Here is a 19045-nt window from a genome sequence, read left to right on the forward strand (position 1 = left end):
CCATTAACGTAAAGATCAATACTTTCTCCTGTAATAGACTCCGGTCCCCTCTTTCTCAGAAAGAAAAAAAAGATGAGATTTTGAAACACGAAATTCACAACCTAATAATAAAACAAAAACCAAACGACAATGGTAGCTACCAATAGTCAATGATCAATGGTTGGTGCCTTACATGAAATGGCAACTAACCTAACAAACAAAAGGTAAAAAAGACCTTACGGCAGCTTTAGACTCGTAGGAGTGCTCATCTTCAAGATGCGAACACAAAGACCCGATATCGAAATCTTCACAACAGTAAGGACATGGGAAATCAGGCCTGGCCTCTTCTTCTATTTGAAATCATCAATATTTAAACGATCTAATTACTCATACACATATACAAACAAAAACAACAACGTTAACTAGTTTGAGTACATAAAATTTAGAGCTACTAAAAATAAGATTAATTAAAATATACACAAATTCATTTCATTCGAACATCCATCTTAATCTACAATAAAACATGTATAAAAAAAGTTCACAAGAAACAATTGATCAGAATAAAAATAGCACACCTGGATAGGAAACCTGATGATGGTGCTGAGAAGCATACTGGCGTTTAGCGGCGACAATGCGAGAGGTCCAAAAATCATGGTCCATTTTTTTTACTCAAAGATGAAAAATTTAAGCTGGGTTTTCAATCTTTATATTTCTATTCAACTCCTTGATAAGAATATGTTTACAATTTAAAGAAATTAATAAAAAAACAAAAACAAAAGAAGAGAACTTTATCTGTTTAAGTGCACACAATTTCTTGATTTGTTTGACTTAATTATAATGGTGTAAAAATGAACTTGACTTGTTAAAAAAAAGTTTTTGTATTTTTGTTCCTTGTGTTACTACAATGAGATGAGGAAGCTTAAGAATGGGACGCTTGAATTAGAGGAGGGGGTGGAGAGACGGACACGGAAACAGGAGGCTTTGTATGTACAGGCTATGACGTACAGAGAACAAGAGCAAATATCTGAATTTGTTTTTTTAAAAAACATTTTTGCTCAGGAAATTCGTGGCTCAACTTGTTGTTACTTTTAGGATTTAGGTGGTGTTTAATTGTTTTTCAAATGATTTTACTTTTAAATATATTGAAATACAAAAAAAAAATATTTTTGATATTAATAAATTAAAACAATATAATAACATAAAAAAAATTTAATTTAAAAAGTAATTAAAAATTTTTGAAAATTTCTGTTGAAGTGTTGTACTAAACATATATTTAGACTTTGTAATTACGGTAATTTTTTTAATTTTTTTAAAAAATATTTTTTAAAAAAATTAAATTAATTATTTTTTTAATAATTTTAATATATTAATACTAAAAATATTTATACACAAAAAAAAATTGAATTGATTTTCATATATGAAATTTATTGCTCCCTGCTTCCCATTTGTATCATAAATTCTTTGTGGAAATTTTTTTAATACGTGTGTGTATATTTTGATTGAAATTCAAAATTGAAAAGAGCATTTCACAATTATAAATATAAAAATAAAAGATTAATATTGATGTTCACATGAACTTGCATCTTGACTAAATTTACAAACTTGAAGTTAATATACATATAAATTTTTAATAGTTATCATATTAATAACTACAAGATTCAAACTAGAAATTACAAGAAAAATAAATTTTTAATTTTTAAATTTTTATTATTAAAGCACCTAATAGATTGTAGATGGTTGATACAACCAATGTTATTAATATAAATACATGTACCGCGACAATTGTGAACACAAGAAATTGTACATTCAGACATTAAGTTGTTGCCAGAAATTAAGATATTAAATTATTAATAATGCTACACTTAAAGCCCATGGAGGGTTTGAACATTGTTTTTATATATATTTTTTTACCGCAGATGAAATTTTTATGGATGAAAGATGAATAAAAATGGCTTTTATAGACACTAGGGATCCTAGAAGTAAATTAGGATTGCATTAAAAAAAACCCTTACTATTTCAAGGGTTCAAATAGACAAAAGCCACTAATTTTATTTTAAATTTAATAAAAACTTATAGGTCTGTATTCTCTGGCTAAATATTATTAATTATTAATAAAAACTAAAAAGAATAGTGATTTTATGGTACATTACCTCAAAAAATATTATTTATTATAACAATATTTTTTTAAATAAAATTATTATTTTTTAATTTAATCTTTCAATATTTTATTTGTCAAATATTGAATTTCATAATTTTTCATAATTTTTTTATATGATTATTTTAGTATCATAACTCATGTTATGGGTTAATTCGATTAACTTGATTTTGTTAAATAGTATTCTTTTTAATCTCACGCTTTAATACTGAGTTGATTAAAAATTAAGTTTTATAATTTTTTTAATTAATTTTTTTTTCAATATCATGTAGCTAATCAGTTAGTTACATATGACATTATTATTTTCATATAAATACATAATTTATTATTATTAAAAACTCAATTTATTTTTAATATTTATATAATATTAGATTAATACAAATAAAATTATAAAATTGTTATATTTATGATATTCTCATTATATCAAAACATTATTTTTAAAATATTTCTAGTCAATGTTCTTTTAAATACTATACATTTATTAAAACTATATATATATATATATATATATATATTACATTTTTAATTAAAAAACAGTTGTTTTCTACTACTAATATATATAGATATTTTGTGGAAAATTTCATAATACGTCAACATCATATATTAATTGAAAATAACATTTCACAAGTATAATTGTGAAGAGAAGAAATGGTAGGACCAAAGTTATCAACATCTGTCTGTTGTGAACGCAAGAAATTGCACATGCGAACCATCTAGGTGGTGACCAAGTGGTAAGGACTTGGGATCAAGGGGTTTACTCTCTCTGTGGTTTCAGGTTCGAGTCCTTGGTTGCTCATATGATGGCCACTGGAGGCTTATATGATCGTTAACTTCAGGACCCGTGGAATTAGTCGTGGTACACGCAAGCTGGCCGAACACCCACATCAATCTAAAAAAAGAAATTGCACATGCGGTCATTAAGTTGTTGCCAATTATTGATAATGCTATAGCTGTAAACGGGTTCAAATTGAACCACTTAGATTAGAGCCCATAGAAGAGGTGTCCACCTAAGCCATACCTGCTAGTCCACCGTATACATACGCCTGTCCACAGTATACATACGCCCGTCCACATGAAGACCTTGTTTCGCTGATATCAAAGCCAATATAAAAAAAGGCTATATTTGGGGTGTGCTGGATGGGCAAATAACTTTTTTATTTTTATTTTTTATTAAAAACATCTTCCTTTATCTCAGTTGATAATAATAATAATAATAAAACTAGGATAAAAGGATCAAAAACTCATTGACGCAAGTAATAGATTTTTTATTTTTAAGAATAATTCAGTTATTTTATTGTGTTTCTAAAGAGAAAAATCCAAAAATATCCTTAACCAATAATTAATTAAATTATATTTTTAAGAGTACTGCAGTCGTTACACTGAGAAAAATACTCCAATTAAATCTAGTAATAGCAAATGCATCTCATAAAAAAAGATGGTTTTATATCTGAAGCAAGTTCCATGAGTTTTATTTTGGATAGCAAAACAAACACTGATCTCATCTCTCTCTCTCCCTCTGTAACTACGTGATGATTATCCAGGAATACGAAGCAAGCCTGGCTTGTCATCCGTAGATCGTCTAGGTTTGAACACAAAAAATTGTAGGTATAAAATTATTATCATCTATCTATAGCAATTGTGAACACAAAAAAATGTAGGTATAGTCTTAAATATGTGGTCTGAAAGATACGAGAACATATCCAGATTCCACATCATTAATGTTACTATTTTCCAGTTGATTGACTTCACCAGTTTCTTACATTGTAAAATGGACGAGGCTAGGGACAAGATGAAGGACTCAAGGGCTAAACCAAAACAGGCACGTAGTCTTTTTTACTTTAACTAAAGATATCATATGACCCAACACATAGATGTAAGAATTAGGCAAAGACATATTAATTCTCTGTGAATTGCATTCTCATCGCTAGTCTTTACTGGTTATTTTACCTTTCACACAACTTAGTCCACATTCACGAGTTATGAGTTTATACATCGAATTAACTAGATTTTAAAAAATTCTCTTGCGTTTCTATGATCTTGTCGTCATCAAAGAGCTATTCAACTTAAAATTGATTAAGTTTTTTTTTATTGTTATTTAAGTATGTGAGATAAGTGAATGTTGTTAATTATGATATTACTATGTATTTATTTATATTTTCTTTGGTATAAAATAATTGACACGAAATTTCAGAAATTGGGAATTTCATCAATAAGCAAATATAATAGGAAAAAGTGAAATCTAAAAGTTTTATTCACAGTTTTAAGTTACTTAAAAATGAGATTTTATGAACAATGATAATCTTTATCCAATAGTTTGACATTATATTCCCATCCTTTTCGAAAGTTTTTGTGAGGAGTGTTTTTCCACAAGTTAACATCATATATTGGAATTGAAAAATGAAAAGAGAATTTCGTAATTATTATTGTGAACAAAAAAAATTAGAGGCAAAAGATATTATCATCTACAATAGCAATTGTTAACACAAACGGTTGTACCTAAAATTGTGGTCATCAAAATACTTGAACATCTCCATATTGCTCATCATATACAAAATATTGCACTTAACATTCAAAATGCCCTAAAAAATTGCAGTTTTGCTAAGAGCTAAAATATTTATAGTTCTCCTGTTAAGATCTAACCTAGTAAAAAAAACTACAATTTATTGTTAGGTGCAACAAATTTAATATGTTTTGAATTGTTTAATTATAACTACAAGCATAATTTAGAACATCAAAGTAAGGAAATCATATTAAATTAATTAAAGAAAACAAATGTAATATGTTTTTAGGTGTTAAAACGTGAAAGAATGAGGAAAGGGAAGCAATCAAGACGTTTGTGTGATATTTACTACTAGAAAATTAGTAAATATAAACGTAAACATCTATGGAACTTAATTTTAGAAATTGTTAAGGGAAAAAAAATATAATTATCTTATTTCTTTCTAGCTCGTACCATTTCTTCTACTCCTTCTCCTGTTGCTAGTTATATATGTTGTTAATGGAACAAATATTCAGCATATGAATTTAGTTACTTATTTATTGATTGATAATGGAGTTTAAACATATATTATTTAAAAACATTCACAAATATATGAGGTAAGTTAAAGCTATTCTATCTTCTCAATATGAATTCATTTATATATGTTTTCTGCATAAAATAATTGAAATGAGATTTTAAAAATGAAATATTTCAACATAAGAAATATGTGTAAAGATATCAACCATCTTGCCAAATATCAAAAGATTAGTAATTAATATTGTTAGAATGCTGTTAATATTTTTTGTTAGAAAAAAGAATCTATTAACATTATACCAAGTAAACATTCTCCATATGGTATCTTTTCAATATTGTATATATAAACTGAAGATGAGCAATGTAAACATTTAAGTAAAAATAATAATACAACAGTGCATGAATTTCATTTTCTGCTTCTCTATGATTCATTCTCTGTTTTTCTTTCGTTCTACTCTCCCTCCATCTTAATCTTTATTTCATTTATATATAAATATTATTGTCTATCAATATCAGTGAAAACTTAAAAGTTTTATTCATATTTTTAAGATGCTTAAAATTGCGGTTTCAAGAAATAGAGACAATATTTTATTAAATTAAATGCTTTGCTCCCTCCTTCCCATTTGTATCATAAATTCTCTGTGGAAAGTTTCTTGATACGTGAATGAGCATTTCACAATTATAACTGTGAAAGCAAGAGATGGCAGTACCGATATTTTTTTTTATTTACGGGTCCTAAAGTAAATATACATTTAAGTTTTTAGTGGTTATTATATTAATAATTACAATGCTCAAACATAAAACTATAAAACAAATTTATTTTAAATTTTTATCATTAAAATATCTAATAAATGGTAGATGGTTGATACAATCATTAAAGCAATGAGCCTTATATCCTAGTGGTTATAGCAATGTTTTTCTATCTAAGTATCCTGAGTTTAAGTTTTAGTATGCATGTCTGTTATTTTTATAATGTTTTACTTATTTATTAAGTTTGCAGGATGTTCAATGAATTCAGAAATTAGTTGTGGTATATATAAATTAACCTAAATATTTTAGATTACTAATAAAAATATATAAAAAAAATATATGATAACAATTGTTAACACAAGAAATTAAGATACTTGAATTATTAATAATGCTACAATTAAAGCACATGGAAGGTTTGAACATTGTTTTTTTTTTTTTATCATAAATGAAACTTTCATGGATGAAAGATGAATGAAAATAACTTTTATAGACACTAGGGATCCTAATAGAAGTAAATTAGGATTACATTAAAAAAATCCTTACTATTTTAACGGTTTAAATAGACAAAAACCGCTAATTGTATTTCAAATTTAGTAAAAACTTGTAGGTCTGGATCCTCTTGTCTCTCTCTGGCTAAATATTATTAATTATTAATAAAAACTAAAAAAAATGGTGATTTTATTATGCATCACTTTTTAAAATATTATTTATTATAATAATATTGTTTTTAAAATAATATTTTTACATTTAGTTTGTAAAGTATTAAATTTTATAATTTGTTGTGGGTTTTTTATATGATTATTTTAGTATCATAACTCATGTCATGACTTAATCTGATTAACTTGATTTTTTTATTATTTAAAATGGTATTTTTTAATTTTATACTTTAATATTAAGTTGATTAGAAATTAAACTTTATAATTTTTTTAATTAAGTTTTTTTTTTAATGCCATGTTGCTTATCAATTAACTACACATATTATTATTATTTTCATATAAATACATAATTTATTATTATTAAAAACTTAATTTATTTTTAATATTCATATAATATTAAATGAGTGAATCTAATATTTAATTTATAAATCTTTAGTAAAACTAAAGTTCATGGAACAAAAATATTTTATAAAAAAATTATAAAATTATATTTTTAAGAGATTTTTATTATATCAAAATATTATTTTTAAAATATTTTTAGTTGATATTCTTTTAAATATCATATAGTCATTAGAATTATAAAATTTAATATATATTTTTATATATATAAAAAAACCAGTTGTTATCCAAATAGATATTTCGTGGAAAATTTCCTGATACCTTAACATCATATATTAATTGAAAATAAAATTTGACAAATATAATTGTGAAGAGAAGAAATGGTAGGACCAAAGTTATTAATTGTGAACACAAGAAATTGCACACGCGGTCAATAAGTTTTTGCCAATTATTAATAATGCTAGAGTTGTAAACTGGTTCAAAGTGAACCACTTAGAGCCCATAGAAGAGCTGTCCACCGTATACATACGCCCGTCCACATGAAGATCTCGTTCCGCTGTTATCAAAGCCAATATAAAAAAGGCTATAGTTGGTGTGTGCTGGATGGGGAAATAACTTTTTTTTTATTATTTTTTTATTAAAAATATTTTCCTTTATCTCAGTTGATAATAACAAAAACAACTAGGATAAAAGGATCAAAAACTCATTGACGCAGGTTATAGATTTGTTTTATTTTTAAGAATAATTTAGTTATTTTATTGTTTTAGATTTTTTATTTTTTTGTAGATATAAAGTTATTACCATCAATTAATAGCAATTGTGAACAAAAAACAATTATAGGTAAAGGATATATTTATTTTTTGGAAATTGATTTATAAAAAATTATTTTTAAAATTTTTTATATTTATTTGTTATTAGAAAAGTTGATTAATAAAAAATAATTTTTAATAAAAAAAATTTAACTTAGTTTTCATAAAAATGTTTTCCTGAAAAATTGAAGCAGAAAATATTTTTAAAAAATTATAAAAAATTTAAAAATATCATATTATTTACTGATTATATCAAATTTGATTTTCAAAATTTATAAATTATATATTTTTTTAATTTCATTATCATTTAATCTTTTAATCGGTAAGAATTGGTCCTTATTATTTTAATAAATTTTTTAAAAATAAAATATTAATAAATTATTTTTCAGTTTATTTTTTATAATATAACTAAATATTAGAATGTTTTAACTTATTTTTTATTATACTATCAAATATTAAAAAATAATTTTTTTTTAAATTACTCCCCTGTTAATAAACAGGTAAAATTCATAAATATGTGGTCCTAAAGACAGGAGAACATATCCAGATTCCACATCATTAATGTTATCATTTTCCAGTTGATTGACTTCACCAGTTTCTTTAATTGTAAAATGGATGGCGCTAGAGACAAAATGAAGGACTCAAGGGTTAAACCAAAACAAGCACGTTAGTCCTTTTGACTTTTAGCTTAAGATATTTTAAGACCCCACACGTATATAACATATAATCAAGGGTAACAATTTAATTGGTAATATTTTAAATTTATTCTATAAAAAACATTAGTTTAATTTTTTAAATATTAAAATTATTTATATAATTATTAACTTCAACATTTATAATATTAATTGCACTTGGATACCAATATTATTAATAATAATAAATGGACATTTGGCATGAAGAAGTGACCCATCTTATTAAAAATCTCCCAAGGTAGTTTTAAGATCGGTGCTTGTATTGGAAAATTTTTCATTTTTTTTTGTGGAATGCTTTTTCATAAGTTTACATCAAGAAATTATTATTGTGAAGTGGCCCATCTTGTAATTATCATTGTGAACACAAGACATTATAGGCCGAAAGATATTATCATCTATAATAGCAATTGTTAACACAAACGGTTGTACCTAAAATTGTGGTCATCAAAATACTTGAACATCTCCAGATTCCACATCATATACGAAATGTTGCACTTATCATTCAAAATGCGAAAAAAAAATTGCAGTTTTGCTAATAGCTAAAATATTTAAAGTTCTCCGATTAAGAGCTAAAAAAATGTTTTATTATATAAAATAATTTATATGAAATTATAACGAGCATCATAAAAGGAAAAAGTGAAATTTAAAAGTTTTATTCATAGTTTCGAGCTGTTTGAAATCTTGATTTTATAAACAATGATAATATTTATCCGATATCTAGATTGTGTTTGTTTTTGAAAAGTAATTTTTTTAAAAATAATTTTTAAATTTTTATGTGTTTATTTACTATTAAAAAAATTCGTTAATAAAAAATATTTTTCAATTAAAAAAAAATTTAACTTGATTTCTAAAAAAGTATTTTCTAAAAAATTTGAATGGAAAATACTTTTTGAAAATTTTGAAAAATTTAAAAATATTATATTATTTATTGATTTTATCAAATTTAATCCTTAAAATTTTTATTGTTATATATATATATTGTTTTAAATATTTATTTTTCAATTTCATCTCTTAAAATTTAATATTTATATTATCTTTGAACTTTATTTTTATAATTGTTATTTGTTTTTTTTTTATATTTTTTTATTGAAATTTTTTATTTATCAAATTTAATCTTCATTATTTTTTTAATTATTTTTTTATTTGAAATAAAACACAGAATCACCCAACAACTAAAATCATTTTAAAAAAAACTGCAATACTGGTAAAAGCCCGAAATATCGCCTTAAAACAACGAATTATATGAGAAAAAGAAGCGTTTCATTGGTTGATATAATAAATCCGTTGGACTGCTCACCTGCTCCAATCAAAGAGGGGTGCCCTGGGGAAGGGTTGCTCAACTCAGAAAGCTTCTTTCTATTACAAAAAAAAAAAAAAAACAAAAAAAGCACCTAAATAAGGCTGTGCTCATGGCTTAACAATCCCACATTCATATCTTCATACATGTCAGTCTGCTAAAGGAAGGACTAGCCGCATCGAACATGACATATTCTTTATTCATTGCATGTTCAGCTGAATCAGTTAAAGAACAGAGCAATTATTCTTCAAGGGAGGCCACATCCTCCCCTGTCCAATATATCGAACCTCCCTTCAGAAATAGGAAGATCAAACACAATGTGCAAATATGGATACAAGCCTAGCAGAACTTTGTTGCAAAAAACATGGGGAGAAACCAAAGCCCTCCCAACATTAATATGCACAAAGTTAGCATATACGAAATCAAATGTCTCGTACTTCCGACCTCGAGACTTTTTCCTACTACAAGGTCGCTTCAAAAGACTTAAAGTATACAAACACAGAACCAAAAAACCCAATCATTGCAACCAAAAAGAAAGATGTGATCGATATCTTGTATCAGACATACCCATTAAGGTAAAGATCAGTACTTTCTCCTGTAATAGACTCCGGTCCCCTCTTTCTCAGAAAGGAAAAAAAGATAAGATCTCAAAACACGAAATTCACAACCTAATAATAAAACAAAAACCAAACGCAAGTGCATAAACAGGGACAAAACTTGTATCATTTCATCGACCCGACAAAACAAAAGGTGGAAAAGGCCTTGCGGCAACTTTAGACTCGTCGGAGTGCTCATCTTCAAGATGCGAACACAGAGACCCGATATCAAAATCTTCATAAAAGTAAGGACATGGGAAATCAGGCCTGGCCTCCTTTTCTACTTCGAAATCATCGATATTTAAACGATCTAATTACTCGTACACATATACAAACAAAAACATCAACGCTAACTAGTTTGAGTACATAAAATTTAGAGCTACTAAAAATAAGATAATTTATAGCTATTACACTGAGATTAATCAAAATATATATAAACTGATTTGAATATTATATTAATTTAAAATAAATTATATATAAAAAAGTTTATGATTAGAGTAAAAATAACCCATCTAGCTGAAACATGATGATGGTGCAGCGTAGCACACTGGTATTTAGCGCGACAATGCGAGAGGTTCAAAAATCGCAGTCCATTTTTTTCACTCAAAGATGAAAAATTTGAGCTGGGTTTTCAATCTTTATATTTCTATTCAACTCCTTGATAAGAATATGTTTATAATTTAAAGAAATTAATAAAAAAAACAAAAACAAAAGAAGAGAACTTTATCTGTTTAAGTGCACACAATTTCTTGATTTGTTTGACTTAATTATAATGGTGTAAAAATGAACTTGACTTGTTAAAAAGAAGTTTTTGTATTTTTTTTTCTTGTGGTACTGCAATGAGACGAGGAAGCTTAAGAATGGGACGATTGAATTAAAGAAGGGGGTAGAGAGACAGACACGGAAACAGGAGGCTTTGTACGTGTACAGGTGATGACGTCCGGAGAACAAGTGCAAATGTCTGAATTTTGTTTTAAAAAAACATTTTGCTCGGGAAATTCGTGGTTCAAGTTGTTGTTACTTTTAGGATTTAGGTGGTGTTTAATTGTTTTCAAATGATTTTTAATTTTAAATATATTAAAAAAATAAAATTTTTTTGATATTAATAAATTAAAACAATAAAATAACATCAAAAAATTTTAATTTAAAAAATAATTCAGAATTTTTGAAAATTCCTGTTGAAATGTTGTACTAAACATATATTTAGACTTTGTAATTACGGTAATCTTTATTTTAAAATTATTCTAAAAAATATATTTATTTTAAAAAAATAAATAAATTATTTTGTAATAACTTAAATGTATTAATACTAAAAATATTTATAAGAAAAAAATATTTTAAAAAACATAATTTAATCACTCCAATAATAAACAAGCACTTCCACGTGCCTATTATTTTATACGCAGTCTTGGTTTGTTAATGAAATTTGTGGTTTTAAAATAGCAAGCAGCTCTGAGTTGTTGTTTTGAAGGACAAATTATCAGTGCAGTTTTATTTTTGTTTATTTATTTATTTTGTCTATTGTTCATGTGAAACGAGATTTTGCTGGCTGTTAAAATTGCAAGCTCTGTGTTGTTGTGTTCTCATTGTTAAAATTTGACATTTCACAGGTATCTTCGAATATGGTGTTCTTGTAAAACAATAGTTACCTGGTTTGTAAAAAGGACGTGGCTCTCTATTGAATTGATTTTGATATATGAAATTTATTTATTGATTCATGAAATAAAATTTTGTTGGCGGCCCACAATTTGTTAGGTACAACAAACATAATTTACAACATCAAGTAAGGAAATCATATTAAATTAAAGAAAAAATGTAATATGTTTTTAGGTGAGAAAGAATGAGGAAAGGGAAGCAATCAAGACGTTTGCGTGATATTCACTGCTAGAAAATTAGTATATATAAAACATCTATGGAACTTAATTTTAGAAATTCTTGACGGAAAAAAAATATAATTATCTTATTTCTTTCTGGCTCGTACCATTTCTTCTATTCCTTCTCCTATTGCTTGTTATATATGTTGTTAATGGAACAGATATTCAGCATATGAATTTAGTTACTTATTTATTGATTAATAATGGAGTTTATAAACTAAGAATTGGATATCTGTTTACCAAAATTTTAATTTCTTTCAAATATAGATTTGAAGTAAAATAATAAAATTAAGGAACAGTTTAAAGCACAAAATATTATTTAAAAACATTCACAGATATATGAGGTAAGTTAAAGTTATTCTATCTTCTCAATATGAATTCATTTATATATGTTTTCTGCATAAAATAATTGAAATGAGATTTTAAAAACGAAATATTTCAACAGAAGGAATATGATATTAAAAAGTGAAAACTTAAAAGTTTTATTCATATTTTTAAAATGCTTAAAATTGTGATTTCAAGAAAGAGAGACAATCTTTTATTGAATTAAATGATTTGCTCCCTGCTTCCCATTTGTATCATAAATTCTTTGTGCAAAATTTCTTGATACGTTAACATCATATATATATATATATATATAAATGCTTAAAATTGTGATTTCAAGAAAGAGAGACAATCTTTTATTGAATTAAATGATTTGCTCCCTGCTTCCCATTTGTATCATAAATTCTTTGTGCAAAATTTCTTGATACGTTAACATCATATATATATATATATATATATATATATATATTGATTGGAATTCAAAATTGAATTTCACAATTATAATTGTGAAGGCAAGAGATGGTAGTATCGATTTTTTTTTTATTAATATTAGTGTTTAGATGAACTTGCATCTCAGTTAATTTTACAAGTTTTGAACTTAATATATATATATAAAAAAATTTAGTGGTTATTGTATCAACAATCATAAAATTCTAAATTAAAACTAAAAAAAATAAATTTTTTAATTTTTAATTTTTAGTATTAAAACATTTAATAGATAAGACAGTTGGTATAACTGATCTTATTAATATATGTGTCGTAACAATTGTCAACGCAAGAAATTGTACATTCAGACATTAAGTTGTTGCCAGAAATTAAAATACTTGAATTATTAATAATTCTACAGTTAAAGCTTATGGAAGGTTTGAATATTATTTTATTTTTTTATTTTTTTATGGATGAAAGATGAATAAAAATAGCTTTTATAGACAATAGGGATCCTAAAAGTAAATTAGGAATGCATTAAAAAAAATCCTTACTATTTGAGGGTTCAAATAGAAAAAAGCCGCTAATTTTATTTTAAATTTGGTAAAAACTTATAGGTTTGTATCCTTTTTTTTTGGTTAATTATTATTAATTATTAATAAAAATTGAAAAGACTAGTGATTTCATGGTGCATTACCTCACAAAATACTATTTATTATAATAATATTTTTTTAAATAAAATTACTATTTTTTAATTTAATCCTTTAACATTTGATTTGATAAATATTGAATTTTATGATTTTTCATAATTTTTTTATATAGTTATTTCAGTATCATAACTCATGTCATGGATTAAATCGATTAATTTGATTTTTTTTAAGTGGTATTCTTTTTAATTTCACACTTTAATATTAAGTTGATTAAAAATTAAGTTTTATAATTTTTTCAATTAAGTTTTTTTCAATGTTACTACATGTTATATTATTATTTTCATATAAATATATAATACTTATTATTAAAAACTCAATTTATTTGTAATATTCATGTAATATTATATTAATATAAATAAAATTATAAAGTTATTATACTTATTAGATTTTTATTGCATTAAAATATTGTTCTTAAAATATTGCTAGTTGATATTCTTTTAAATACTAGATATTTATTAAAGCATTAAATATTAATATATATTACATTTTAATTAAAAAACAATTGTTATGATAGATATTTTATAGAAAATTTCATAATACGTTAACATCATATTCACAATTATAATTGTGAAGAGAAGAAATGGTAGGACCAAAGTTATCAAAATCTGTCTGTTGTGAACGCAAGAAATTGCACATGCGGTCATTAAGTTGTTGCCAATTATTGATAAGGCTATAGCTGTAAACGGGTTCAAATTGAACCACTTAGATTAGAGCCCATAGAAGAGTTGTCCACCTAAGCCATACTGCTAGTCCACCGTATACATACGCCCGTCCACATGAAGATCTTGTTTCGCTGATATCAAAGCCAATATAAAAAAAGGCTATATTTGGTGTGTTCTAGATGGGCAAATAACTTCTTTTTTTATTATTATTAAAAACATTTTCCTTTATCTCAGTTGACAATAATAATATAAAAAAAACTAGGATAAAAGGATCAAAAACTCATTGACGCAAGTAATAGATTTTTTATTTTTAAGAATAATTCAGTTATTTTATTGTGTTTCTAAAGAGAAAAATCCAAAAATATCCTTAACCAATAATTAATTAAATTATATTTTTAAGAGTACTGCAGTCGTTACACTGAGAAAAATACTCCAATTAAATCTAGTAATAGCAAATGCATCTCATAAAAAAAGATGGTTTTATATCTGAAGCAAGTTCCATGAGTTTTATTTTGGATAGCGAAACAAACACTGATCTCATCTCAATCTCTCCCTCTGTAATTACGTGATGATTATCCAGGAATACGAAGCAAGCCTGGCTTGTCATCCGTAGATCGTCTAGGTTTGAACACAAAAAATTGTAGGTATAAAATTATTATCATCTATCTATAGCAATTGTGAACACAAAAAAATGTAGGTATAGTCTTAAATATGTGGTCTGAAAGATACGAGAACATATCCAGATTCCACATCATTAATGTTACTATTTTCCAGTTGATTGACTTCACCAGTTTCTTACATTGTAAAATGGACGAGGCTAAGGACAACATGACGGACTCAAGGGCTAAACCAAAACAGGCACATAATTTTATTTTATTTTATTATTAAAATGGATATTTAGGTTAATTGATATTTTTTTTTATTAGTTTTACAGTCTTTAAAATTAATAATTATATAAATTTTTAATAACTATTATATTAATAATTACAAAAATCAAACTGAAACTATAAAAAAAACAAATTTTTTAGTCTTAAGATTTTACTACTAGCCTTCCTTCTAGATGGATGGTTTCAGGTAATCTGTTTTGACTTTAACTAAAGATATCATAGGACCCGACAAATAAATGTAAGAATTTGAAGATGAATAGGCAAAGACATATCAATTCCCTGTGAATTGCATTCTCATCGTTAGTCTTTACCGATTATTTCACACAAATTAGTCCATATTCACGAGTTATGAGTTTATACATGTAATTAGCTACATATTTAAAGACATTCTAGCGTTTCTATGAACTTGTTTTCATCAAAGAGCTATTCAACTTAAAACTGATTTTTTTTTTATTTAAATATACACTTATTTATTTAATAAAAAGTTTGTATTCGTAAGTTTTGATTAATTGAATATCTTAATTTGTCAATTTATGTTTGAAAATCGAAGATGTAGTTGATAAATGGACAATTGGCATGAAGAAGTGGCCCATCTTATAAAAAATCTCCCAAGGTAGTTTTCAGATCTGTGCTTGTATTGGCAGATTTTTTATTTTACTTTATGGAATGCTTTTTCATAAGTTAACATCAAGAAATCATTATTGTGAAGTGGCCCATTTTGTTATTATCATTGTGAATACCAGACATTAATTGTAGGCCAAAGATATTATTATCCACAATAGCAATTGTTAACACGAACGGTTGTACCTAAAATTGTGGTCATCAAAATTATTGAACATCTCCAGATTCGATCCACATCATATACTAAATACTGCACTGCTTATCATTCAAAATGCCAAAAAAAAAATTATGTTTTGATAAGAGCTAAAATATTTAAAGTTCTCCAATTAAGAGCTAACCAAGTAAAAAAAAATGACTATGTTTTATTGTATAATATAATTGATTTGAAATCATAAAATCAAAAAGCGAAATTTAAAAGTTTTATTCATAATTTCAAGGTGTTTAAAATCTTGATTTTATAAACAATGATGATCTTTATCCGATAGCTAGTTTGACATCTGCGCTTCCCGTTCTTTTCATATTTTTTTATACTTACATATTGCATTTCCATAGTTAATCTTTATTAGTTATATTACCTTTCACACAAATCAGTTCACATTCACGCGTTGTGAGTTTATACATCTAATTAACTATGTATTTTAAAATTTCCTTGTCTTTTCATTAACTTGTTGTCGTCAAAGAGCTATATATTCAGCTTAATACTAGATAAGTAGTAGTAGTTGTTGTTGTTATTATTATTATTATTATTATTATTATTATTTAAATACGAACAAATGGCATTAAGAAGTGGATCATCTTATTCAACATCCCCTTAAGTAAACTGTCAAACTTTTAAATCTCCTCGGTTAATAAATGAAACAGATAGGAATGACCTTGTGCACTTATAACACAGAATTTTCTATACACGGAGAAGGGTTGCTCAACTCAGAAAGCTCCTTTCTATTAAAAAAAAAAAAACCTAAAAAAGCTCCTAAATAAGGCTGGGCTCATGGCTAACCAATCCCACATCCATCTCTTCGTACATGTCAGTCTACTAAAGGGAGAACTAGCCGAATCGAACATGACATATTCTTTAATTATTCATTGCATGTTCAGCTGAATCAGTTAAAGAATAGAGCAACTATTCTTCAAGGGAGGCAACATCCTCCCCTGTCCAGTATATTGAACCTCCCTTCAGAAATAGGAAGATCAAACACAATGTGCAAATATGGATATATAAGCCTAGCAGAACTTCGTTGCAAAACACTACAAGATTTCACAATTTTATCAACGGATAAATTCCATTGATGTATGATTAGAACTTTGTCGGTTTTTTATCGACGTCATCACCGATGGATTATGTTCGTCGAGTTTTCTTTCATCAGTGATTCGACATTCCGTTGCTATATAGATCGGCAAAACAAAAAAATCATTTGTCAATGGTTTTATAGATAGAATTTGCATAAAAAAAAAAAAGATTTTCGCTTGAAATATACCGATGGATTTGTATTCCATTAGTGATATCGTGATTTACCGACGGACGCTAACCGTTGGCAAAACTGTCGGTGAGTGTATGAAATACTAACGAAGTAATTTCGTTTGTAAATTCATCGGTAAGTGTGGCAGCTACTGTTAAATGTCGACGGAGTGATTCCGCCGGTAAGTCGGTCGGTGAGTCTAAATTTGTTTTTAAAAAATTATTTAGGATATATAATATAAAACTATATAAATTAATTGTAATACAAACCAATTATGCAAATAAAATTTATATTAAACAAAAAAACAAAGTTAAATAATATTCATTACAAATTGAATATGTTTCAAAAAAAATATTAAATGAAGTTTTAAAGGTAAATAATGTTTATTATAAATTAATATAAAGGTGGAGCTAGAGGAGAAGGAGGAGATCCTAGAGGAGGCTAGTGGTTATAAGGACAAAAAGGATTAGGCGCACATGTTCCACTATTTACCATGTTCATAACCATTTGACGAAGCTGTTCATAAGCCGCCTTTTTGTTGTTCATAAGCTGCTTTTTATTGTGCTTGAGATGCTTTGAGTTGCCCGTAATCCGCTGATAAGTGGTCATATTTTTTGGTGAGTTGAGCCGTGTGTTGCTACAAGACCTCAAACTCCTTGGATTTGGAGCTCGATGTTAATTAGGAGCTCCCAACGGTTGAAACACTATGGGTCGACTACAAGTTGTCTGTCATAGTGTTGGAGAGCCCATAAACCTGATTTTTATCGGATCCACCTGACGAACCAACCTCCATCCATAAATCCAGATCAAATTTTGGATAGTTCAAAATATCATCCCTATATCTCTCCCTTAACCAATTATTATAGGTCTCCTGAAAATAAAATAAAAAAAGTAATCATCATATTCAATTCAATAAACATAATAACTTACATAAACTTACAAAATAAAATGGTTGAACAAACATACCATGAAATATTGAGCACGGTTATCAATAAACTGTTGCACCCCCTTCTAGCGGTTTTAACTCCGCACGTGTATCTCCACAAACAGCTTCATCGGGCTCAGCTCACGTCCAAGAGACGCAGCCTATAATGATAAAAGATATATTAACAACAACTGAATTTAATGATATATTTCATTTAAATTAATCTTACCATTTGTTTTGCACGTGCAGCAAATAAAACGGAGTTGCCAATGTGCATTGTCATCCCGCCATGAATTAGTCAATTTCGGTTGCCAACACCGAACTGTGAGTGTTGTGTGAACTACTGAGACATCACGTGCTCAATATATAATGCGGCCATATATCTTCCAAGATGTATATCGGTTTGAAATCCCTCTAAACCACAACATTGTTCCAGCCTTCGAAACCCCTATCCCTCGCAGCTTTTTTTGTCTTTTTTTATGCTTCATACCAAAAATCATGCAACCTACTTCACGCAACCAAAAATTACATTTCGAAACATAATGTTTTGTATAAAACAATACAAGATTTTTTTTAGATAAAAATTTATACATTATCAAACCTAATTTTTAATAAACAACCAAAATTTTTTCTCAAACTAATTCTATATATGTTTTATTGTTATTTCTCAAACAAACTAAGTTAGGTAAATAAACTTGCAAAAATATTACTTTACCTTGAGATTATCCAACAAACCAATCACAACTTCTCATAAATATTAAATATTCATTATCATTTATCTACGTCCATACAAATTAAAATATATAAATTTATAAAAATTCCCACTCCGCAATACCATTGACAAAACTTTAAACGGACCCAATAAGTAAGCTA

Source organism: Populus euphratica, unplaced genomic scaffold (genome assembly GCF_000495115.2).
Source record: "Populus euphratica unplaced genomic scaffold, PopEup_1.0 scaffold1825.1, whole genome shotgun sequence".
In the NCBI taxonomy this organism is placed as follows: domain Eukaryota; kingdom Viridiplantae; phylum Streptophyta; class Magnoliopsida; order Malpighiales; family Salicaceae; genus Populus; species Populus euphratica.